The sequence below is a fragment of the Prionailurus viverrinus genome, chromosome C1 (assembly GCF_022837055.1).
Source record: "Prionailurus viverrinus isolate Anna chromosome C1, UM_Priviv_1.0, whole genome shotgun sequence".
In the NCBI taxonomy this organism is placed as follows: Eukaryota; Metazoa; Chordata; class Mammalia; order Carnivora; family Felidae; genus Prionailurus; species Prionailurus viverrinus.
The window spans coordinates 39,486,483-39,510,839 of NC_062568.1; the positions used below are offsets into that span (position 1 = coordinate 39,486,483).

The following is a 24,357-nucleotide window of genomic DNA, read 5'->3' on the forward strand; positions in this document are numbered from 1 at the left end:
TACCACATGACCCAGCAACTGCACTTTTGGGCACTTATCTCAGAGAAATGAAAAAATTTCACACAAAATACTAATACACAAATATTGATAGCAGGGGGTGCTTGGGTGGCTCAGTCGGTTGGGCGTCCAACTTTGGCTTGGGTCATGATCTCACAGTCTGTGAGTTCGAGTCCTACATCAGGCTCTGTGCTGACAGCTCAAAGCCTGGAGCCTGTTTCAGCTTCTGTGTCTCCCTCTCTACCCCTCCCCTGCTCACACTCTCTGTCTCTCTAAAAAATAAATAAACATTAAAAAAAACCCAAATATTTATAGCAGCTTTATTTGTAATACCCCCAAACTGGAAATAACCAGATGCCCTTCAATGGACTAGTTCAACAAACTATGGTACATCCATACCATGGAATATTATGCAGCAATAAAAGGGGAACAAACTATTGGTTCATATAATAACCTGAACAGATCTCAGAGAACTGTAAAGAGTGAAAAAAGTCAATCTTAAAAGATTACATAATGTATGATTCCATTCCTGTATCATCCTTGGAATGATGAAATTACTGAAATGGAGAACACATAAGAGACTTCCAGGAGTTAAGTAGGGAATAGAGGCAAGAGGAAAGTGGCAGAGTGGCTACAGAAGGGAAGCATGAGAAATCCTGGTGGTGATACAGCGTTCTGTATCTCGACCATATAGATGTATCCTGGCTGTGCTACTGTACTAAAGTTGTGCAAGATGTTACCATTGGGGAAAAGTGAGCACAGGATACATAGGCCATCTCTGTATTATTTTTTACAACTGTATGTGAATCTACAGTTATCTCAAAACAAAACCCTTAGTTTTAATAAAAGTTTTATTTTTAAAATAGTAGTTACCCTTGGGGGAGGTAGTGACTAGAAGGTGCTCTAGGGTGCTGATAATTTTATCGTTTTTGATCTGGCTCTTTATTATATGGATGGGTTCAATGTGTAAAAGGTCACTGATTTGTATGATTTTTTTTCAACAAAAAATGAACTTAACCTAAAATCTGAAGAAGAAAAAAAGAAAACAGATGAAAGTAGGACAGAAATGACATGACAAATATAGGATCATCCAGAAAGTCAAGTATCTACAAACATTAGAACTCCAAGAAGAGAAAACAGAGAAAATTAAAGAGAAGGAAATTTTTTTAATATGAGAAAATTTCTCAGAACTGAAAGCTATGAATTGTCTGACTGAGGCAACCCACTGAGCACCAGGCACAGAGAATAAAACAGACCTGAGCCAAGGCACATCATTAAAATTTCAGAACACTAGGACAAACAGATGACCCCACAAAGTTTCAGAGAATAAAATGTGTCACATACTAAGGATCAAGAACCAGAGATGGCTTCAGATTTCTCAACAGGAACACTGGAAGCTATAGCCAGCTAAATTATGATTCAAGTTTCTAGGTGAAATAAAGAAAGACATTTTACATATGCAGTTTCTCAAAAAAATGTACCTCTCATGTTTCTCAGATTGTGTGTGCCCCCCCCCAAAAGGGGGGTGGACTAAATGAAGAAAAAGACAGGGGATATAGGACATTAAAGACCTGATGTGAGGTTGGCACCCTGCATTGGGCTCTGTGCTGACAGGCCTGGAGCCTGTTTCAGATTCTGTTGTCTCCCTCTCTCTCTACCCCTCCCCCGCTCATGCTCTGTCTCTCTCTGTCTCAAAAATAAATAAACATTTTTAAAAAATTAAAAAAAAAAAAAAAAAGACTTGATGTGGGAGACAGGCAAAGGGACACAAGCACACTGGTGACCACAGATCCCGGCGTGACAGCTGTGCACCAGATGGAGAGGGCAGCAGGTCTAGCAGTGGCAGGTCTGAAGGCTCCCCGAGAGCTCTGACAGCAAAAGGACACTGACAGAATAACAAGACATCTGAATGTGTTAAGAGGAACTCTAATGGTGAAGAGACTGGGGATGAATTAGTGGTAAGCAGAGAGAAAGTTAGGTAAGCAAAACATCACAAGAAAACAAAAAGTGGCACAGGAAAAAAAAAATAACCATAGTTTACTACATGTCTCAGCTATGATTATACAGTCCTACTAATGTACAGTCCAACAACAGTGGGAAGATAGGAACTGAGAAGATTGAACAGGTATAGAGAGCTGGGGCAGGAAACAAGAGTTAGTCCCATACCTTCCAAGGTGGGAAGACAGTAGATAATGCCGACATTTAAAAATCAAGAGGGGCGCCTAGGTGGCTCAGTCGGTTGGGCGTCCGACTTCAGCTCAGGTCACGATCTCACGGTCTGTGAGTTCGAGCCCTGAGTCAGGCTCTGGGCTGATGGCTCAGAGCCTGGAGCCTGCTTCCGATTCTATGTCTCCCTCTCTCTCTGCCCCTCCCCCATTCATGCTCTGTCTCTCTCTGTCCCCAAGATAAATAAACGTTAAAAAAAAAAAAAATTAAAAAAAAAATCAAGAGCTAAGAATGCAAGCATTTTATTTAAAAATACACAGATAAATATCAAAATAGTGGCCTAAAAGGCAAGAAAGTAGTTGCCTCTGGGATGGGAAATGAGGAAAGGTATAGAATCTGGTGTTTTACTTTATAAACTTGTTCATTTTTTTTAAAAAATGTTCATCTTAAAAAAAAAAAAAACACTTTGTATTCTGCTTTAAAAATAAAAATTAAGGTGTGCCTGGGTGGGTGGCTCAGTCGGTTAAGTGTCTGGCTCATGGTTTCAGCTCAGGTCATGATCTCACAGTTCATGAAACTGAGCCCTGCATTGGGCACTCTGTCTCTCCCTCTCTCTCTGCCCCTCCCCCACTCACACTTACTTGTGTGCACGCTCTCTCTCTCTCTCTCTCTCTCTCAAAATAAATAAATAAATAAATAAATAAACATAAAGAAAAAAGAAATACACAGTCATATGAGCTTTACCTTTACAAAAGAAAGTAATTTAAAGCAGCTACTTGTACCCTTCTATGACAAACTAAAGACAGTTTTCAGAATTGTACAAAATGCATTCTGACTATGAATTTTAATCAGGTGGCCTTTAATTAATTATCTTCCATAAATCAACCACTGAGTCTTTAACAAGGAGGTCACAGAAGGACACAAAGTCCTTTTAAAAGGGTACAAGACTCTGAATTGTCCACGTGATGATGAGAACTGATGCCCAAATGCTAATTCCACGCTGCAAAATATCTTACGTTAGTGTGTTGATTTAAACCTTGATGAGGGACTTTCTTCCAAAGCATTCTTTCCTCTCTATCTTATTCGAATGATTTTTTATTATCATAAGGTTATGCAAGGTGTCTCCTGTTACAGGAGTCCAGATGTTAAGTAGTCCTCAAAGTATAAACAAATGCAAAGTAGGTAAGGGAATGTTCCTGTATTATAACACTCTGTACCTTTATATGAATGTCACATTCAGTAACTTTTATAAGAATTTGAAATCTAAAAATATACACAAACAAAAACTTTCACTTTCAATTCATGACATTAATGTTTAGCCAATATTTTCAGGTTATACTTAGATTTTGAGGAAAAGGAACCAAAATAATCACAGTTATTTTTTTTAAACTTTTTATTTTTATTTACGTATTTTTTTTAAATTTTTTTTTTCAACGTTTATTTATTTTTGGGACAGAGAGAGACAGAGCATGAACGGGGGAGGGGCAGAGAGAGAGGGAGACACAGAATCGGAAACAGGCTCCAGGCTCTGAGCCATCAGCCCAGAGCCTGATGCGGGGCTTGAACTCCGGGACCGCGAGATCGTGACCTGGCTGAAGTCGGACGCCCAACCGACTGCGCCACCCAGGCGCCCCAATTTACGTATTATTTTAAGTAGGTTCCGTGCCCAATGTGGGGCTCAAACACTTTGCCCTGAGATCAAAAGTCACATGTTCTACTGACTGACCCAGCCAGGCACCCCCAAAATAATCACATTTAAAACACAGTGACAAAATACAGTTTAAATATATTCATCTGTGCGATCATAGGATCAGGGACAAAAAGAAGCAAGTAAACGAAAACAACCTCTGTATTTTAGTAAAATTAAAATATGTCCCAAAGTAGGCCATGCTTGGGCTGCATTAGATTACATTTAATTTGCTATAAGGATTGATAGAGCAAGTATAAAGAGCAGTAAAAATATTTATATGTTGGATGAAGTACTTAATCTCTTTACAAACCAAGGAGGGATTTTGTTTATTAAGTAGTTTAACAACATGAACCCATTAAACTAACATTTTGTTTAAACCTCTGAGTCTTAAAGATTTGTTTAAAAGAGGGGCGCTCAGGTGGTTCAGTTGACTGAGCAGCCAACTTCAGCTCAGGTCATGATCTCTCAGTTCGTGGGTTTGAGCCCCACGTGGGCCGGGCCCTCTGCTGTCAGCACAGACACTGCTTTGGATCCTCTGTCCCCTTCTCTCTGCCCTTCCCCTGCTTGTGCGCTGGCTCTCTCAAAAACTAAATGAACATTAAAAAAAAAAAAAAAAAAAAAAAGCTCATTTGTTTAAAAAAAATGATTTGTTTAAAAGAAACTTTTTAATGTTTATTTATTTTTTAGAGAGAGAGAAACAAAGTGTTAGTGGTGGTGGGGCAGAGAGAAGGACACAGAATCCAAAGCAGGCTCCAGGCTCTGAGCTGTCAGCACAGAGCCTGATGCGGGGCTTGAACTCAAGACCGTGAGATCATGACCTGAGCTGAACTCAGATGCTTAACCAACTGAGCCACCCAGGTGTCCCTAAAAGAAACTTTTAAAAAGGAGAGAAGACATTTCAAATAGTACACAGAATTAAAATTTATTAAATTCTCTGGGAAATCTCTATTGTAGGATTGCTGTTAAGCCAGCTTGGATAAGAAGGGCTTTTATTTATTAGGAAAGCAGAAAAGTTTTCTCATTTAGCACTCTCTAATGCTGGTAAGAACACAGCCTTTTAAAACCTGGAAAGACATTCTACCAGTACCTACCCTGAGTCATTCAAATAGCAGGTATTTCTGAATTATTGATGACAGGTGATGAAATAATCCTTGTTAAAATTGATAGCTTTCTTCATTATGTATGTAAATTGAAACTGCTTAAACGTATATTGAGTTATCCACAAATATATGAGTATGGAAATGGATTCAACTTTGAGGGGGGGAAAAAAACCCTTAAACTTGAATATGTTCTTTGGAATAATAATTATCAAAGGTCAGGGGCACCTGGGTGGCTCAGTCGGTTAAGCATCGGACTTCAGCTCAGGCCATGATCTCGCTCTTTGTACGTTTGAGCCCCGTGTCGAGCTCTGTGCTAACAGCTCAGAACTTGGAGCCCGCTTTGGATTCTGGGTCTCCGTCTCTCTGCCCCCTCCCACTCATGCTCTGTTTCTGTTTCTCTCTCGCAAAAATGAACATTAACAAAAAAAAAAATTTAAAACAAATTGCCAAAGGTCAGACTTGCAGGCATTATAACGTAGCAACATAACCACAAGCGATGGAGAGGAAATAATCCCTGGATGACACAGAAAGGACATTTCCCTGGCACCATTGCCATCATAACTCAGTATTGCCCAGAGACCAGTACTGAAGCTGCAAAACAGGAAAATCCACTTTCTGGACCCTCAGAGCTACCTCTACACTGTCAACTGTTATTGACCATTCTCTCTAGCATTGATCAATGTGAGTCCCAGGGCAGGTCTCTAACTACTGCTGCAATCTATTATGAGCACAGACATAGAGAAACCACTCTAAACAAGTCTTAGAGTCCTGGTATTCAGGCACTACATTCTTGAACATTCAGTTCAACCCCCAGAATTTTCCAGAAAGCGCTCTCCTCAGAGGACAGCATTCAGTGTCAATTCCAGCAGATCTTTTCCAATAAGGATTGTTTTAGCATCTGCTAGACCTTTTGCCAATGTCATGAAAAAGAAACATAAGGTTGGTTTTATAACAGTTATATAAGCTACAAGGGCATTAAGATGTACAGAGGTGAATGACTGTTTTAGAATCTTCCTCTCCCTTTTGGAGCATTTTGACATGGCTCCTTAATGGCTCAGCCAAACTGTAAGATCAAAACTGGTTCTAGTCCTTCCAGCCCAGCTTGATTCCCCAAAATCCAGCTTGAACCCTCCAGATACTCAGTGGTCCCCACAGTTGCTGCCAACAGTATTCCACTTGGACTGAAACTCCTTCCAGAATCCAGAACCTGCCATCCCTGTTATTCCTGGTGGACCTTTCCCAGGCTCATAGCAAAACCTGTCTGCTGGGTGACAAGCAAACTGATCCATACAGTGGCTAATGCATACCTTGTGGCTGGCCATCCTGACAACATATTTTTACTTTAATAAGGGCTCAGCGGGCTATGTTATCACAATTATTACTAACTACAACACAACAGCACTTAAGTAATATCTGCTATGGGTTTAAAATGTATTAACTCATTTAATCCCAATAGTTCTCTGGGGTGAGTATGATTACTCTCCCAACTTGACGATGAGGAAAATGGGCCACAGGGAAACTATATGATTAGCCCAAGGTTAACAGGGAGTAAGAAGGAGAGCTGGCATTCAAATCCAGACAGTCTGTGCTCTTAGCATGCTGTCTCACTAGACAGGGATGTCAAAAACATGGTCTTGGGCCTCAAAGACTTGCTTTATAGTTGACAAGTTGAGCCCAAAACACAAGGAAGATTTAAATGATAAGTCACAAGAATAACAGACGAGAAGCCACAGAGCACCCCATAATTAACAGAAAATGTTAACAGACAATGGGATGCTTCTGGGGCTCAGAGCAGAGAGCCCAAACTTCAGACAGAGGTTGTCAAGAGAATGAGGGACTTAACTTGAACCCTGAAAGATATGTAGGATTTGCCTTGGGCAAAGATGAAAGGGAAAACTATTCCAGGATGGGGGAAGAGAAGAGATAACAGAAGATCCTTAAAATGGTAATACTGGGGCTGAAGGGCATCTGAGGCTAGCGGATAGCAACAGATCACAGATGGCCCTACAAATCATGCTGAGGGATGACAGGAGAGAACACAAAATACCATATTAGACACTTACAATGAAAATTAAGATGTTCTTTTTTTTTAATCCAACAAATACAAACTTAGCACCAACAATTGGATGGGATGCGTGTTTGGTGATCAGTAATTCAAATGGTGAAGACCCAGTCCCTGCTACCAAGTCCAGTGGTAAGAAAGAGAGAGGGGTAAGCACAGCCAAATACACGATGCTGTATGTTAAAACAGGAGCAAGCAGAGTTGACACAGAAGTCTCTGGGTGGGGCCTTAAGGAAGTCTTCAAGGATGAGAGAGTAATCCACAAGAGGAGCAGGGGAGGGCCTAATCAAGAAGGGCCTTCTACACACTACTAAGAGGTCACTGAGCAGGGGATTAGGGACTGTCAGAGATTAGAATCCTAGCTCTGCCACTGACTAGATCAATGGCCTTGGAGAAGCTACTTCTCAAAGTCTCCCCATCTACAAAAGGAGGAACGTAATAATATTTTTCCATTAGGGTAGCCAGGGGGGGATGAAAAAGCATAATGCAGTTCAATCTTAGCCTAGTGCCCAATATAATATATAGAACTTGTTGGTATTATTTATTTCGAGCACAACAGGGAGCCACTGAAGAGAATGAAACAGAATAGAATACAACGGTCACATTTGTATTGTACAAAGATTATTATAGCTTCAGTGCAGAAAACAGAATGGCAGGATTTTGCTACTGCCACCCTACTAAGGTTTTCCTAACATTTGACCTTTTAATGTACTGGTCTTAACCAGTACATATTTATAAGTACTAATATTCTGTGATAGAATTTACTTTGGATAGTACTCTATGAATTGTACCTAATGCAATATTTTATAACATCTGGAAATAGAATAAACTTAACGATATTTTCCTGACTCCTTTCTCTGCTTCTGGAGACTGGTCTCACACCTGAGCTGTGGTAAGACTTGTGGATAATTTTATTGCTCTTTTTATAAGTACTTCCTGTCTTCCTAACTAGATTATAATCTCCTTGAATGAGGAATCTAGTGCTCAGCATATTGCCCTTTACTCTTGTAGGCTCCAATAAAGATTATTTTTGATTATTACCTGATGATAATATATTGTATATATAATATTTTACTAAAGTTTAATGTGACAGATTAATTTTAGGAAGTACAGAGAGAAGTCCCAATTGCTCTCCTGGCTTTGACAAATCAGTGCCTCTTTGAGCCTCCCTTTACTCGTTATAAAATGGGGATCAAAACACACACCCAAGTCAACTAACTCACAGAGGGATTTTAGGGCATAAATGAAATAATGTATTGAAAAAGTATTCTTCTAACTCAAAACCACATATGTTGCTGGTGATGATTGTGATCATGTTCCTCAAGCTGTACTATTTCATTGAAATGCTAGGCCATATTTTACAATTACTCCAGAAACATCCTTCCCAAGTGAGTATTCTAGAACTTTTTGGCACCACCCATGAACTAGGCTAGAATTTTACCCATCAGTGCTTATGGATTTAAGTTTATATCCACTTCCATGTCCTCAGCCTAGTTTTTGCAGGCGATCAGGTGGGAGAGGATGCACACTGACTCACCAGAGAACACACTGTTGGAGGGGTGTCTGGGTGGTTCAGTTGGTTAAGCTTAAGCGTCTAACTTCGGCTCAGGTCAGATCTCGTGGTTTGTGAGTTTGAGCCCCGCGTTGGGCTCTGTGCTGACAGCCCTGAGCCTGGAGCCTGCTTCGGATTCTGGGTCTCCCTCTCTCTCTGCCCCTCCACTGCTTGTGCTCTCTCTGTCTCTCAAAAATGAATAAAGTAACAAACAAACAAACAAAAACACACTGTTGGATTAGGGACTGGAATGATAATTAGGTATCTCCAGACCAGAAATACCTTTTCATTTAAAATATAGTCAGGGGCGCCTGGGTGGCGCAGTCGGTTAAGCGTCCGACTTCAGCCAGGTCACGATCTCGAGGTCTGGGAGTTGGAGCCCTGCGTCAGGCTCTGGGCTGATGGCTCAGAGCCTGGAGCCTGTTTCCGATTCTGTGTCTCCCTCTCTCTCTGCCCCTCCCCCGTTCATGCTCTGTCTCTCTCTGTCCCAAAAATAAATAAATGTTGAAAAAAAAAAAATAAATAAATAAATAAAATAAAATAAAATATAGTCACCTGGGGGCACCTGGGTGGCTCAGTCGGTTGAGCATCTGACTTCGGCTCAGGTCATGATCTCATGGTTTGTGGGTTCCAGCCCCCATCGGGCTCTGCACTGAAAGCTCAGAGCCTGGAGCCTGTTTCGGATTCTGTGTCTCCCTCTCTCTCTGCTCCTCCCTTGCTCACACTCTGTCTCTCTCCCTCTCTCAAAAATAAATAAACATTTAAAAATTAAAAAAAAAATAAAATAAAATATTATCACCTGTAGGAATATTTTAATTATATTTGTAACACAATAAACATGAAAGATAGGAGCCGAAATCCTAACATATTTCCCTTCATACTGCTAAGAGGGTGAAAGGAACAAGTTATTCTCACCTCTTCTGGGTGTGGATGTGGAGGAGGAAATAGTCTTTAATCCTAAATGTGGCTTTAGTAATAAAAAATGCCAAGGGGATTTTCACTTTCACTTTGCGTAAGACCCAACTAAATGTCATTTAAAAATTGGTAATTTAGGTCCTTAGACTTCATCAACCATCATGGAAGCAGATTCTTGTTTTTGGCTTCTGATTAAATACTGTGCCAGTAGCTTCTAGTATAAATTTGAAGCAGGCCCCAGAACCTCATTTCCTTCTACATTTCAAATAAACTTCCTGCCTTAAAACAAGCCTAGTGTGAAGAACAAGTAACAGTTCAAATCACAACATGAACAGAATGTTTTTTAAAAGATATTTCGATCTTGTGAGTTTCTCCAACAACAACAAAATCCAGTGGATGTTTCAAAATAGGGAGTGAAAGTAACTGAATATGCTGCTGCTGATACTCAAGAAGGAAAATAAAGACGGGTGCCCGGGTGGCTCAGTCAGTTAAGCATCGGACTTCAGGTCATGATCTCTCAGTTCAGGAGTTTGAGCCCTGCGCTGGGCTCTGTGCTGACAGTTCAGAGCCTGGAGGCTTTTAGATTCTGTCTCTTCTCTTTCTGCCTCTCCTCCATTCACACTATCTGTCTCTCTCTCAAAAGTGCATAAACATTTTAAAAAATTTTTTAAAAAGGAAGGAAAATGAAGAGATTTAAGGGGGGGCAGGGTCACAGAAGGTTTGTAAAAATAGAACCGAAGTACAGTCATCTCTCCCTAAACAAAGATCAACAGCCAGAAAGGGCAAGGAAATTGCTTGTGTAGGATAACCATACTAATGAATAGGCTGGGTTTCCAATATTCGTTGCACTTCAATTGCTGACACTTAGAAACCGTCTCCCCACTGAACTAATATTCCAAACAGTGGCAGTACCCAGATTACTGAAGCACGAGTGCTAAAAGAACCTGGGCGTTACAGAGTTCAGAACTTTTATTTACTTTTAAAGATTTTATTTTTTAAGTAATCTCTACACCCACCGTGAGGCCCAAGCTCACGGTCCTGAGATCAAGAGTCACACGCTCCACCGACTGAGCCAGCCAGGCACCCCCAGAGTGCATCACGTTTAAGTTAGAGGAAATTCTTTCTATTTTTCAATTCTGGAATGCCAGCAACATGTTTCCCAAGACAGGCCCGTCCAGAGCCTCCCTACTCACCACTCCCCTCTACCCACAGCAGTGGGCATGGATGGAATCCCAGCCACTCGCTTCCTCCAGAGTGACAGTTCCAACCTGTGGGAGCCATGGAGTCCTTGCCAGAAGTCTTTGAAAGCATTAAAACGAATGTGTCACGCCTATGCCTTCTACTCATTTTTGGATGTACACTGATGCTACCATCATGCACTTATTTCTCTGGTAAGTGTTCGTGTGATTCTTCTAGCTTTCTATGCATTTTCTCAGACAAGGGACCCTCCAAGCGTAACTACTTTCATGTAACCGGGTCAGCACCAGAGCCGGCCACGGTGAACCTGGCCACCACCACAAGTCAACACTTAATCTTACAGAATTATTTACTAGTTTAGTGGCTGTAAGTGCAATCTTTGTTTCTTTGCCAAGAAGCCAACACGAAAAATCTTAGACTTATCTTTTCAAAGCCTGAAACAAAAGATTTCTAAAAGGTTGATACTGAAAGAAGTTATTTGCTTAAGGTTTTAGAGAAAGATTTTCCTCAATAAATTTTTGCTTGCTATACTTGAGGAGCAACTTAGATGGAAGATACAATAGTTTAAAAAAAGATGAATTACAATACTATTAAAATGCTTCTTGGTTTATTTTTCAATCTAGTTATGTGAATGCCTATTTTATACACAGAGACAGATACAATTTTTTTCAAATCTTTTCAGAAAAGGACTCACTCAGGTAAATATATTGGTATAGGACTATAGGTTCAAGATCTAAAAATACTAGGAACACTGAAAAAGCAGACTGTGTAAAAATAAGAATTATAAGGAGAAATAAAAACACAACTCCAAGTATTAGTAATATAACATTAGGTTAGAGCACTAACATGCACACACACACACACACAACACGTAAAATAATGTTATAATTGCAATGGGTATTTGATGAAAGCTTATTCAATAAAAGACTGGTGTCATTATTGACCATTCTGACACCATTAAGACACCAAGGAAGTTAAGAGGGTTACAGAAAGTATGATCTACCCATAAGATAAGGCATTTTAGGAATTTCTAGGTGCTCAGACACATATTTTATGAGTTTATACTTTGGATCAAAATATAGACTGCAAGATTTAAAATACAATTTTCTACAGACATATAGTTATTATCTATGATTTTTATTTATATCCCCTAAATGCCATTATCTAAAACAACAATTTATATCCTAACACATTCTAGTGTATATAATCTAAAATTGTTTCTTATGCTGTTAGAACTCTTGAGAGTTAGCATGAGCTATAAATTTCTTTCAGAAAATGACTTATTACCTAGCTCATTAAAGTAAAAATACACACATGCCCTACCAATACTTTTGAAAATGAAAATATTCAGTGCTGGTAAGGATGAAGATTGACAGGCACCCTCATTGTAATTCTCTCATGAGAATGCAAGGATTTAAGTGTAAGGATGTTCATTTCTGTACTTTTCATAATAATCAAAGCTGAAGCACAGGAAGCAATCAGTAACAGGAGCAGTTAAATAAACGTGGCATATCCATGTCAGAGAAAAATACAAACTTATATCCATAGGATAAAAAAATAGAACTGAATAGAACTGAATAGAATATGGAGAAATGCTTATGATATATGCATCACATTAAGTGAAAAAAAAAGCAGGATAAAAACCCCTCTGTATTGCAAGAGTTTATACTTGTAAGTCTATGTGCTTCATATGAAATATGTTTTAGAAAAAAACTTGAAGAAAATAACATATTACTAGGGCTATTTCTGTGAAGTGAGGAGTACTTTAATTTTTTTTCTTACACTTTGCTGGATTTTCCTCCGATGAGCCTTTATCACTTTTAAATATGTTTTATTTTATTTTGAGAGAGGGAGTGTGAGTGGGGAGAGAGGCAGAGGGAGAAGGAGAGAGAGAGGGGGAGAGAGGCAGAGGGAGAAGGAGGGGGAGGGAGAGAGAGAGAGAGAGAGAGAGAGAGAGAGAGAGAGAATTCCAAGCAGGCTGCATGCTCAGTGAGGAGCCGACACGGGGCTCGAGCCCACTACCCCAGGATCATGACCTGAGCCAAAAATCAAGAGCTGGACACTTAACTGACTGAGCCACCCAGGTGCCCTGAGCATTTATCACTTTTAAAATACATATAAAAGAGGCATTATTTTAAGTACAAGGTAGCTGACTGACAATCAGGGCACCCTTGATTCTGTAGTTTGTAAAAAGTCACAGCAAGTTGCTAAATTGAAGTCGGCTTCTCCTTGGGCTGCTCCTGCTCACTTGAAGAGACAACTGAAAAGGCCTGTTTTAAGGGCTTTGAGACATTCTTTTTTTTTTCTTAATGTTTATGTATTTTTGAGAGAGAGAATGAGCAGGGGAGGGGCAGAGAGAGAAGGGGACAGAGGATCCGAAGTAGGCTCTGTGCTGACAGCAGAAAGCCCCATGTGGGGCTCAAGCTCACAAACCATGAGATTATGACCTAAGCTGAAGTCGGATGCTCAACCGACTGAGCCCCCCAGGCACCCTGGCTTTGAGACATTTCTTAAAAGATTTTATATCTTTGTGATGGAAAAAGGGGAACTCCTATGCACTGTTAATGGAATGTAAATTGGTGCAGCCACTATGAAAAACACTATGGAGATTCCACAAAAAACTGAAAATAGAATTACCACAGGTTCCAGTAATTCTATTGCTGGATGTTTACCCAAAGAAAATGAAAACACAAATTGGAAAAGATATATGCATGTCTGTGTTTACTGCAGCATTATTTACAATAGCCAAGATATGTAGCCCAAGTGTCCACTAATGAATGGTTAAAGAATATATATAAGTGAAATATACAATATATACAATGAACTATTACTCAGCCGTAAAAAGGAATGAGATCTTGCCAGTCCCAACAAGGATGGACCTAGAGGGTCTTATCCCAAGTGAAATAAGTCAGACAGGAAGACAAATACCATATGATTTCACTTACATGTAGAGTTTAAAAAACAAAACAAATGAACAAACAAAAAATAGAATCATACTCATAAATACAGAGAACTGGTGGTTGCCAGAGGGGAGGGATGTTGAAAGGATGGACAATAGGTAAAGGGGATTAAGAGATACAAATTTCCACTTATAAAATAAATAAGTCATGGCAATGAAAAATACAGCATAGGGAATATAGTCAATAATACTGCCACAACTTTGTAAGGAGGCACATGGTAACTAATTGTGGTAACCACTGCTTAAGGTACAGACTTGTTGAATCACTATGCTATACACCTGAAACTAATGTAACACTGTATGTCTGCTATACTTCAACAAAAAATAATTTTAAAAAAGATATCATACCTTCAAAATATAGGGAACCTGATTATGTAGTAAATAAAATTAAAATGTGTGTTATCTTTACCCTATGGAAGCATAACAATAAAATCTTTTATTTTTTAATTTTTAAAAAAATTTTAATGTTTATTTTTGAGAGAGAGAGAGAGACAGAGCGTGTCTCAGAGAGAGACAGGGGAGGGGCAGACAGAGAGGGAGATGCAGAATCTGAAGCAGGCTCCAGGCTCCGAGCTGTTAGCACAGAGCCTGATGCGGGGCTGGAATTCACGAGCTGTGACATCATGACCTGAGTCAAAGTTGGACGCTTAACCAATTGAGCCACCCAGGCACCCCAACAATAAAATCTTTTATTCAAACTCCCTCACAAAGGTGAGTTTGGGTTCCATTTGTCCAATAAACACAACTCCACATAAATTATCTTAAAACAGAATTAAGAAGGCACTCATAATAGCTGCAGAAGCTTAACTATGCTGGAGACAGGCCTTGTTTACCTTGGGGCCAATTCTACCTTAACCTTGTCCCTAAAGTACCCAGTGCAGTTACAAGAGAAGAATTTGCCACATGGCTCATAGGGCCCCACTCCTCCACTGTTCCGGGGTTCCAGGGTTCCAGAGTTCCTCTGCTGGCCACATCCCTACTCTGCACCCCATGGGCAGAAGGGCCCACGGGGAGGCAGCTTGTGGAAAGCAGAGGGCACCGAGCTGTGCAGTGGATGTCTGTCTACAGAGTCACACAGGCAGCTAACTACCACCTCAGGCTCCTTACTCACTTTCCCTTGGCACAGTTAACCCACAAATCAGGCTTGTTGAGACAACACCAGTTCCTCTTTCTAGTTCTCCTTTTATCCTCCACAAAGCCACGCCAGAGCTCCCTCTGGCCTCTGCTGACTCATGAGGGCCAGTCTCCCACTCTACCCCAATCCCACTCTTGGCCTCAGATCAAAGTGTACCCTCGGAGTTATTCAAGTTGGACTTTCCGGTTTTCTATTTGCAAAATGTTCTCTGAATTTGTCTTCTCAAACACACACTGCAACAAATGTCAAAAAAGGTGTCTTAGCCCTCCTTTATTCAATCCTCTCTCCATACCTCTGGAATATGGTTTTTCTCAGAGCCTCAATTTCACTCCATCTGGCCCACCCTCTCCCATTCCACCCCTCCCCCGCTGCCTAAGTGCAGCAGCACCACCAGAACCTAAGGTAATACAGGGTTCTCCTTCACGTCTCTGAGCCTCAAACCTCCCTTCCACACAATCATCAGCACATCCCCTGCTTAGCTGCATTTACATGACATTAGACCAAGGCGGAGGGAGGCTACTTTTAATACAACACTCTGGGTAGCTTTTGTGGGTACTGAGGTAGGGGTAGGGGTGTGGGTGTGCTGGGAGCTATTTAGAGCCACAGACTAGCAAGACAAGTTTCAATATCTATAGCAAATACATATTAATATATAGGCTCAAGGTTTAGTTGTTTAACATTTCAGTTATTTGTTTTGGTTTGGTTTTCTGCTTTGGGCTCTGCACCAATAAATCATTGTCGTAACAAATGACTCTGAGAGTTTCCAAAAGCTTCCTGGCCAACTAAATTAAGACAGTGCCACTTCGCAAAGTGATAAATAAGTGTCTTCTAAATACGGAGAATGAAAACCAACTACAAAGCAAATATTAACTGAAATCATCGCTAGGGCCAAGTACTACACACAGTGTGTCCTTCGGGATTTAGGGCAAAAAAATTCAGGCTATACAGGCCCTTTTAAAAAACCCAAACAAAAAATAAATAAATAAATAAAAATAAATAAAAAACCCAAACATAACCTCATAAGGAAAAAAGAAAAGCACCCTCTTTCCATCACCCCATCCCACTTCCTTCAAGTAGTCAATGTCAACGGTTTGCAGACAATGAGGCGTATGTGTGCCTGTATGCACCGTTAAGTATCTGCATATAAATCTTTTTCAAATGCCTTTTTCACTTAACTGTATCTTAATTCTCCCCAAGACAATGTATCAAAGTGGCTAACAGACACATTTACATTTATTCCATCTCTCCCTTTCCCTACAATGCAATTGCTAAGTCAAGACTTATTGAGTATCAAAAGAAGTAAAAAAATCCTGTCTGCCTAAAACTAAATTTATCTTTGGTCATTTTCATGTACTTACACTTGCCTTCAACCTAAAAATGGTGAGAAGTGGGTAAATATATTTGCATTAATATGCCTGCAATATAAATATTGATCTTACATAGAAAACTGTTACCATATGTAATACACGTACATTGAAATGTAGCTAATTTTCAAAGGCAGAAAGCAAAAGAGGGCACCCGCTTAGATGGTGAGGCCCAATGGGTCCTGAATAAGGAGGCACACGTTGTGGAAACTTCCCAGGCTTTGGAGCCAGAAACATGGAGTCAAACCTAATTCCACCTCTCACCGATTATGTGGTTTGTGTACATTCTTTAACTCTTCTCAGCTTCCTTTTCGTCACTCACAATGCTGGGGAAAAGACTCATCTCTCAGAGATCTAGAAATTAAGTGTGTAAGATTGTGTTTTGAACATAGTTAAGTGCTCAAAAAATGCCTTATTACTGTCAACAATCCAGATAGACTTGGTGATCCAATACCTTGTACCACCGAACACATGCAAACCTTGCTGTTTTATCTTTGTGTTTTAGTTTGCCTTATTTGTATAGAAACAGAGCCTAAATTACTGTAAACATGCCTAGTAGCTTTAATGCCTTATTGAAACAGGATCCTCTGTCCTACTCCCCCAGTGTCATGCACTGGGCTAAACAGCAATGCCTCCTCCTAAGCAATCCTAAATTTCACTTCCAACCTGTGATAAACACAAGCCATCTGACTATCACTAAATAACTGAAAATATCTTGCATGTCTGCTAATGACCAGCAGCTTAACGTGTCAAAAGTCAATCTTCCCAATGACTAAGGTTCCTATCCTCTCCTTTTAGTTAACAAACCATCGATGATGCATACACCTTTAGCTGGCTAGCTCCCAGTGTCTTAGGGAAGGGATGCCCTGCAGACAGCAGGAATCTACTAAATACACATATGTTGTTGGTTAACTGTCCACCCACCCCTTATATCCATCTATATTGAAAAGGCTGGATTTCCACAAAATCCTGAACTTCTAGAACAATTAAAGGCAAACCTGGCCACCATACCATCCAACCATCTCCTTCTACATGTGAAAAAACTGAGGCTGGGGAAGATGTGATGTGCCCAAGGACATACAACTATGTAGACACCAATAGGAATTAGAAACTCAACGCCTTAATTTAAGGTTTTTTCTTACAACAATTAGGCAGGGTTTTTTCTGCTCCAGGAGCTCTGTAAGATGTTTACTAAATATTTTTGGATGAAAAGGAAATGTCTGTGGCTGTGAATGTGTATGGGAGAGGCAAAATGCACCATGTACCTGCCTTAAGGGTAATTAACCCACCGGTCTCTACGTGGGGAAGAGGTAGATGAAGGGGTAAGTCGCGTTTGAAATTTTTCAGTATCCTACTTAAATTTAACAGCGAGCTATGTAGGGAATAAATAGGACCCAGAAAGGCTAGTAACCCCCATTAGCACCTACAAGAGCTCTAGGGACATGTTACACCATGTTAGACTTTAGTTAAGTAAAGAAGCAGGACGTGGTAGCAGGCCTGGGGTGGGGTGCGGGGGGGGGGGGGCGGAGGAGGTATATTTTTGTATTTTTTCACCTGGGGAATCAGACGCTGTCAATTTCCTCCCCGCACACGGGCGGCCACGTTCTTTCACTGGGGCCGTCTGGAGGTTCTCGCCTCCTCCTTTCCCCCAAGGATGTTTATGGCTAGGGCTCCGGAGGGAGCGGGCGGAGAATGGCCTGGCCTTCGGGGCCCAGCCCTCTGCCTGCACCCCCACCCCCACCCCCTGCTGCTGCCTGCGCCCGGCTAGGGCTCCCTCCGGCAGCGCCTTTGTTTTCCCTACTCCAGTTACGTTTGCGGAAGTGCTGCCCGCGCCGGGCGCCGGGGGTGCCGGCTGCTGCCTCCCCAGCGCCCTATAAAGATGACAGCCGACACAGAAGCCGAGGGGAGGGAGGCTAGGAGGGAGGGAGGGAGCGACGGGCGAGCGGGACTGGGAACCGAGACACCCACACCTGCCCGCCCCGGGAGCAGCGCCTCCGAGGCCCCCTTCCCCCGACAGCAGGTGTGCGCGCGCCGGAGGGGGGCTCTCCGCCCTCAGGCCCGGCCCCCGCAGGGGAAAGCTTGGGTGGGGCTGCTGGGCCGCCCCCGCCGAGCGCCCCCTCCCCGCGCACCGGGCCCCGACTCACCTGCTGCGGGCGGCGCTGGCGTTCAGCTGCGCGGGGCGCGGGGAGCCATCTCCCCCCGGCGCGGGGCGGCGGCTCGGGGCGCCGGGGCGGCGGCTGTCGGGGCGTCGCGCACCATCTCGGGCGGGTCGCTGGCTCCTCGGGGGCTGCGGCGGGCGGGGCGCGGCCGAGGGATGCGGGCCGATTGGGGCGACCCGCAGCGGCGAACCGAGAGCACCCTCCGGGGCGACCTTTCCTCCTGCTCCTCCACGACCGGGTGCCTCCGCCGCTGGCTATCAGCTGGACCCGCTTCAGGGCTGAGCGCCTAGCACCCGCCGCCAGGTGCAGCGCTCCGCCTCCTGCGGCGGCGGCGGATGCGTCGGCGGCCGCTCCTCCCGGCCTCCCGCCCGCCCCGCCGGCCCTGGGGGACCCCCGGAACCAGCCTTGCCGGGGAAGCGCGCAGGGCTGGGGAAAGCAGACGCAGGTTCTATCCCGGCACCCCAGCCGACCCCACCCCGCCCCGGCTCCCTCCCCAGGCTAGTGATGCAGGCCTCGCTCCCGCGGGCGGGTGCGGGGAGGAGATGGCGGCCTGCTTGGGAATCTACATCCTTGGCGTTTATTGAGCGCTTATTAAGCGCAGACACAGTGCTGACGCTCTTAGGGAGCTATCTCAGAGCCTCTGGTCCCGAGCGTGGCAGACTGTCCTCAGTTGACCAGGGAGAGAGGAAGGGGGTAGGGGACTGGAGGCAAACGGCGTGGGTTCCTGGACTCGCGGGGGTAGGATACACCGGAGCTACATCAGCGTTTCAAATTGGGAAGGTGTTACCGAGTATCTGGCGCGTTGCTGAAGGAGGTAACCGCGCGTGTCGCACTAAGAACGTAATGCAAGTTGTATTTCTGGTTAGACCCGCTGGGAAGGTGGGGAGAATGGAGTGGTTGTAAAAGGTAGCATTCCCTCTGTAAGTATTTTTGTGAGCCCGTGATGGGCTCTGGGGGTGCCACGTAGCGTTCGCAGGGAGCTTCTGGTCTTGTCCTGGCAATAAACAGCAACGATAATGGCAACTTACATTTATGAACATTTCTAACATATGAAACACTGTTTAAGGGCCATTTAACCTTACCATAGTCCTAAAGGTACAGATAGTACTATTACTTAGAACTGATAAAACCGAGGCTGAAATTTAATGTGACCTATCCAAAAATCACTAAATAAAAGGGAGAGAAGTCGTCTTTCATTTCCAGGATTTAACCACGAAATCCTATTGATGAGAAATGATGAGAAACTTTGGGATTTGAGGTCCCTATTTAGACATAAATTAATGAAACAAAATTACGAATGCAAAGTCACTGTAGCCCCTGCTGGACCCCAGGAAGGGTTCTGAAGCCTAAGCGACATTAGCCTCATGATAAATCTAGTTGCAGTACTTCTGCAGAAAAGCAAAACAATTAAAGGCAGTGAATGCTGAAATTTCAAATGAGAGAGATTAGGTGGTGGTTAGAGAATGAGATATTTGGGTCTAGCATGGCCTTTAGACAGCTTCCTACTGCATTATTGGAACGGACAGCTCACAAAGTATCCAGTTGGTAGCTATCGTGATAGAATTACCATCCTCTTCTGTCTAGCTATTAAAGAAGCAACCTTAAAAGGTGGGGAGAGGAAAGTGAACAGATTCCACATCTAACACCGTTCACGTTCTCTGTTACATATGGAAGGAGGGGGAAAGGAGAACAGGAACAAATTGTAGGAAAATAGGGTAGTTCTTAAACCAAAGATGCTCAAAGGCAGGTCCATGTTGAAAAGTGAAGCCAAATCATCCTAGAGATGTAAGCTGGTGTTTCTATTTCAAATAGGACGGGATAGCCTCAAGGGTCAGCATAGCAGAAAATCTTGTTTTCATTGGCCCTGTTTGGGCAGGATTTTTTTTTCCTGGCAGCCCCTTCCCTTTTCAGTATAAGATGCACACATGCACCAAAGAAAAGTGATCTGCTACCCTTCATCTCCCTACCCCCGTGGGGTACCGAATGGGTGTGGTGGTTAGCTTCCAAGTGCACTGCCGGGTGGGCTATCCCAGAGGTCCCCGCACAGAAAGGTTCCCCAAATTAAGATGTTGATGTCACATGCTCTTTGAATCAATTTACAATACAGGGTAAGAAACCAGGGGGAAAAGAGAGGGTAGATTAACACACTTAGGATAGGGTACACGTGAGGTGGTATGTTTTATGAAATGTGCCTCTCTCTCCCCTTCTCTCCTTGATTCAGCCTTCCTTGTGTTGTTGGTGGGGTTACAAGGACCATCACTGAGGTGCAACAAGGGGACTTGACAGATAGGAGATGCCTGGTGCCAGAGCCAACATATGCTTTCTGTACTGAGGCACAGGAACCAGGTGCCTGGCCACCGTTCCTGCTCACCATTTACCCTGACCAGTAGCTGTGGCTTTTAACTGCATTTGTCAGGCAAAGAACAAGTGGAAGCCATGCAGGTATTACCAGTGAGTGGTGATTTTAGCCTTTATAACCATTTTAATGTATTATTCCTAATATTGAGTGTCTCATGTGCTTCCTGAAGGTTTACTGCATCAAGAGTATTTGGTGCGTACTTGGACCTTCTATCCTTTCCTCTACATTCAGTTCACATACATACTATGTACTTTCTCTCACAAACTATTTGTTTCTACTTCAGTTTTATATTTCCCCCTTATAATGTTTGTGTCTCCTATTTCCTTTGGCAGAATTTATTATTATTAAATAACAAAGCAAACACATCACTATATGTGATAATAATAATAATAGCTAATACAGGACTTACCCTGATGCCAGGCACTTTCCATATATTCATTCATTTAATTCTTAACAAGAGTCACATACAAGTAGCTACTGTTATTATCCCATTTTACAAATGAGAAAACCGGTGCCTGTAAAAGTTAAGTGACTTGACCAAGGTCACACCACTAAGTGGTGGAATCCACATGCAAACCAAGGTCATCCAGCTTCAGGGCCCCGGCTCTTAACCAGACCTTCTTCTTCACTCTTAGAAATATTTAGAAATACCTATATTCACATGTGGAGGGTTGGGGGTTTTACATACATGCAAATGGTATCATCTGCTTTTCTCTGTCCACCTGTTAGCATCATTGGACACAACAGTAGTCCCCCTTATCAGCGGTTTTGCTTTCCTGAGTTTCCATTACTGGAGGTCTAACCAAGGTCTGGAAGCACATGATCCTTAATAGTAGCCTATGGTACATTGCAACGTCTACATCGTCCACCTCACTCTGTCTCCTCACTTAGGCATTTTATCATCTCTCATCATCACAAGAAGGGTGAGTACCATCCAATATTTTGAAAGAGACACCACATTCACATAACTTTTATTACAGTATACTGCTCTAATTGTTCTATTTTAGTATTGGTTAATGTTGTTTATCTCTTACTGTGCTTAATTTATGAATTAAACTTTATCATAAATTTGTATGCATAGGAAAAAACAGAGTCTAGAGTTTGGTACTATCTGCGCTTTTTTTTTTTTTCACCACTTTTTTTTAAAGTTTATTTATTTTGAGAGAGAGGGAGAGTAAGGGAGAGAGAGAATCCTAAGCAGGCTGTGTGCTGTTAGCACAGAGCCAGATATGGGGCTCTGTCCCATGAACCGGGAGATCATGACCTGACCCTAAATCAAGAGTCAGATGCTTAGTTGACTGAGCCACCCAGGGCCCCCATCTGTTTTTCAAGCATCCTTTCAGGGTCTCAAAGTTTATCCCCTGTTTAAGAGAGGACCTACTGCATTGACTATTCCCTCCTTGAAACTCTCCTTTCCTCTGATTTTTGTGACCCACATCCCCTGGGTTTTTCTTTTCCTCTTTAGCCACTCCCCTTTGTATACAATACCTGTCTTTTGTTCTGGGCCTTTCTTTCTTCTGTTTTATTGTTTTTGTTTTTGTTTTTTCCCTGTGCTTGCTCTTCCCTATTCTTCTCTGGGGCAGCTTTTCTCCTGAGTGCCAGATCCATGTGGCCAGTTGTCCAGTAGGTTGTTTCACAGGCCCTGAGTCCCACATCAGCCCTTCGTTGGCTTCTGCCCCTCCCCACTCACTCTTACTTCTGGATTCCCAAATGGTCATCCACCCAGTTGTACAGGTGCCTCATACTTGACGCCCCTTTCACCCTTACCCTCATACTCACTGTATTCATTTCTTATTGCTGCGATACTAAATTACCACACACTTAGCAGATCAAAGCAACACAAATTTACTGTCTTATAGTCTAGAAGTCTGAAGTCCAAAATGGGTGTTAACTGAGCTAAAATCAAGGAGTCTTCAAGTGTCTTCCATCTGTAGACTTTACAGAAGAACCCTCTGTTTTACCTTTGCAGATTCTCAAGGTTGCTCACATTCCTTGGCTTGTGGAGGGAGCCTTCCTTCCATCTTCAGAGTCCCCCACTCTAACTTCTGCTTCAGTTGTGACATTGCTTCCTGGCTCTGACCTTCCATGCCTCCTTCCTTTAAGGACCCTTGTGATGACACTGGGTTCATCCTGGTAAGCAGGATAGTCTTCTCCTATCAGGAGCCTTAACTTTTTTGTTTTTTGAGTTTTTCTTTAAATTCCAGTTAGTTAACATACAGAGTAATATTAGCTTCAGATGTAGGATTTAGTGATTTATCACTGGCATATAGCACCCAGTACAAGTGCCCTCCTTATTACTTATCACCCATTTGGCCCATCCCCCACCCACCTCCCTTCTGGTAACCATCAGTTTCTTCTCTACAGTTAAGAGTCTATTTTTAAGAGCCTTAACTTAATCACATCTGCAAATTCCTTTTGGCCTTGTAAGGTGACATATTCACAGGTTCCTGGGATGAGGATGTTGGCATCCCTAGGGGGCAATGACTTTGCCTGCCACACCCAGTCAACACCAAGCCCTCTGGAGACCATCTTTCAGACTATCTCAGGAATTTGTCTTCTGTTTTCTGTCCCTGTTTTAAGCTCATCCATGAGGTTCTCTCCTCTACCTTATAATCACCATTTATTGGGCCTCTTTGCTTTAATGTGTGCTCTCATCCAATCAGTTTTCCTATTGCAACCCAAATAATGTTTAAAAACATCTGACTTATGTCACTTCTTTGCAGTCCCACGGTGCTGTGTAATACCATGGGAGACCACTCATATTGTGTCAGGCCTCCTGGATGTGCTACCAGCAGACCTTACTCCTCTACTTAAATCCCATCCAAAGTCCCTTGACTATAACAAAGAGATTCAAAATTCTAGTAGTTAAATATGATTAAAATTTTTTTTTCTCATGTAACCATCTATAAGTAGGCAGGCCAAGGTTATTAGTGTGTCCCCACCATCCATACAACACATGGATTCCATCTCTCCAAGGTGACTCCTTTAGGTCCCACCATTCCCAGTACATGGGATGGGGAAGCATAAGCCCAGTCACTTAAAGGGAAGCCCCAGTGTTTGTACACATCGTATCCATGCATTTCCCCTTGGCGGAAATGGTCACATATCTACATCTATGTGCAAAGGAGGGAAGTCTAGCTTAGCTGAGCAGCCATATGCACAGCTAAATTCTATTACTACAAAAGAAACGGTGAGTAGATTTGGGAAGTCAACGAGCAGTCTTGCACAGGCAGGAAAACAAGGTACTATGCAAAAGAAAAATGGAGGGGTGTAATTTAGATTGGAGAATATGAAAGTCCTCTGAGGAAGTAGTAAACTAAGAGCTGAGGAGAGGGCCGGGAAGAGTTCTGGGCAGACCTTGCCCCACAGAATGGGCAGCTCTGAGGCAGCAAAGAGTTCAGCTTTGGTGTTTATAGCAGCACTTTCAACGATAGCCGAATTATGGAAAGAGCCTAAATGTCCATCAACTGATGAATGAATAAAGAAATTGTGATGTATATACACAATGGAATACTACTTGGCAATGAGAAAGAATGAAATATGGCCTTTTGTAGCAACGTAGATGGAACTGGAGAGTGTTATGCTAAATGAAATAAGTCATACAGAGACAGACAGATACCATATGTTTTCACTCTTATGTGGATCCTGAGAAACTTAACAGAAGACCATGGGGGAGGGGAAGGAAAAAAAAAGTTAGGGAGA

The 24,357-nt window shown here is 42.5% G+C and overlaps 2 protein-coding genes across 14 annotated transcripts in view; one reads left to right on the forward strand and one right to left on the reverse strand.

The window, feature by feature from the left end:
• MFSD6 (major facilitator superfamily domain containing 6) overlaps positions 1–18,402 on the reverse strand; it is a 78,132-nt gene extending 59,730 nt beyond the window's left edge. Inside the window, exon 1 of one of the 2 annotated variants that reach the window (XM_047869088.1) lies at positions 18,282–18,402. The gene's annotated coding sequence lies outside the window, so the exon portion shown is untranslated. Of the gene's footprint in view, positions 1–17,691; positions 17,816–18,281 lie in introns of those variants that run through there. The other variant, XM_047869087.1, reaches the window with a different exon arrangement.
• NEMP2 (nuclear envelope integral membrane protein 2) overlaps positions 1–24,357 on the forward strand; it is a 147,248-nt gene that overhangs the window by 92,003 nt on the left and 30,888 nt on the right. For 4 of the 12 annotated variants that reach the window (XR_007154465.1, XR_007154464.1, XR_007154466.1 and 1 more), the window contains exons 12-13: positions 10,695–10,873; positions 20,518–20,738. The gene's annotated coding sequence lies outside the window, so the exon portion shown is untranslated. Of the gene's footprint in view, positions 1–10,694; positions 10,874–20,517; positions 20,748–21,384; positions 21,579–22,624; positions 22,789–24,357 lie in introns of all 12 variants that reach the window. The other 8 variants (XR_007154469.1, XR_007154468.1, XR_007154470.1 and 5 more) reach the window with 8 other exon arrangements.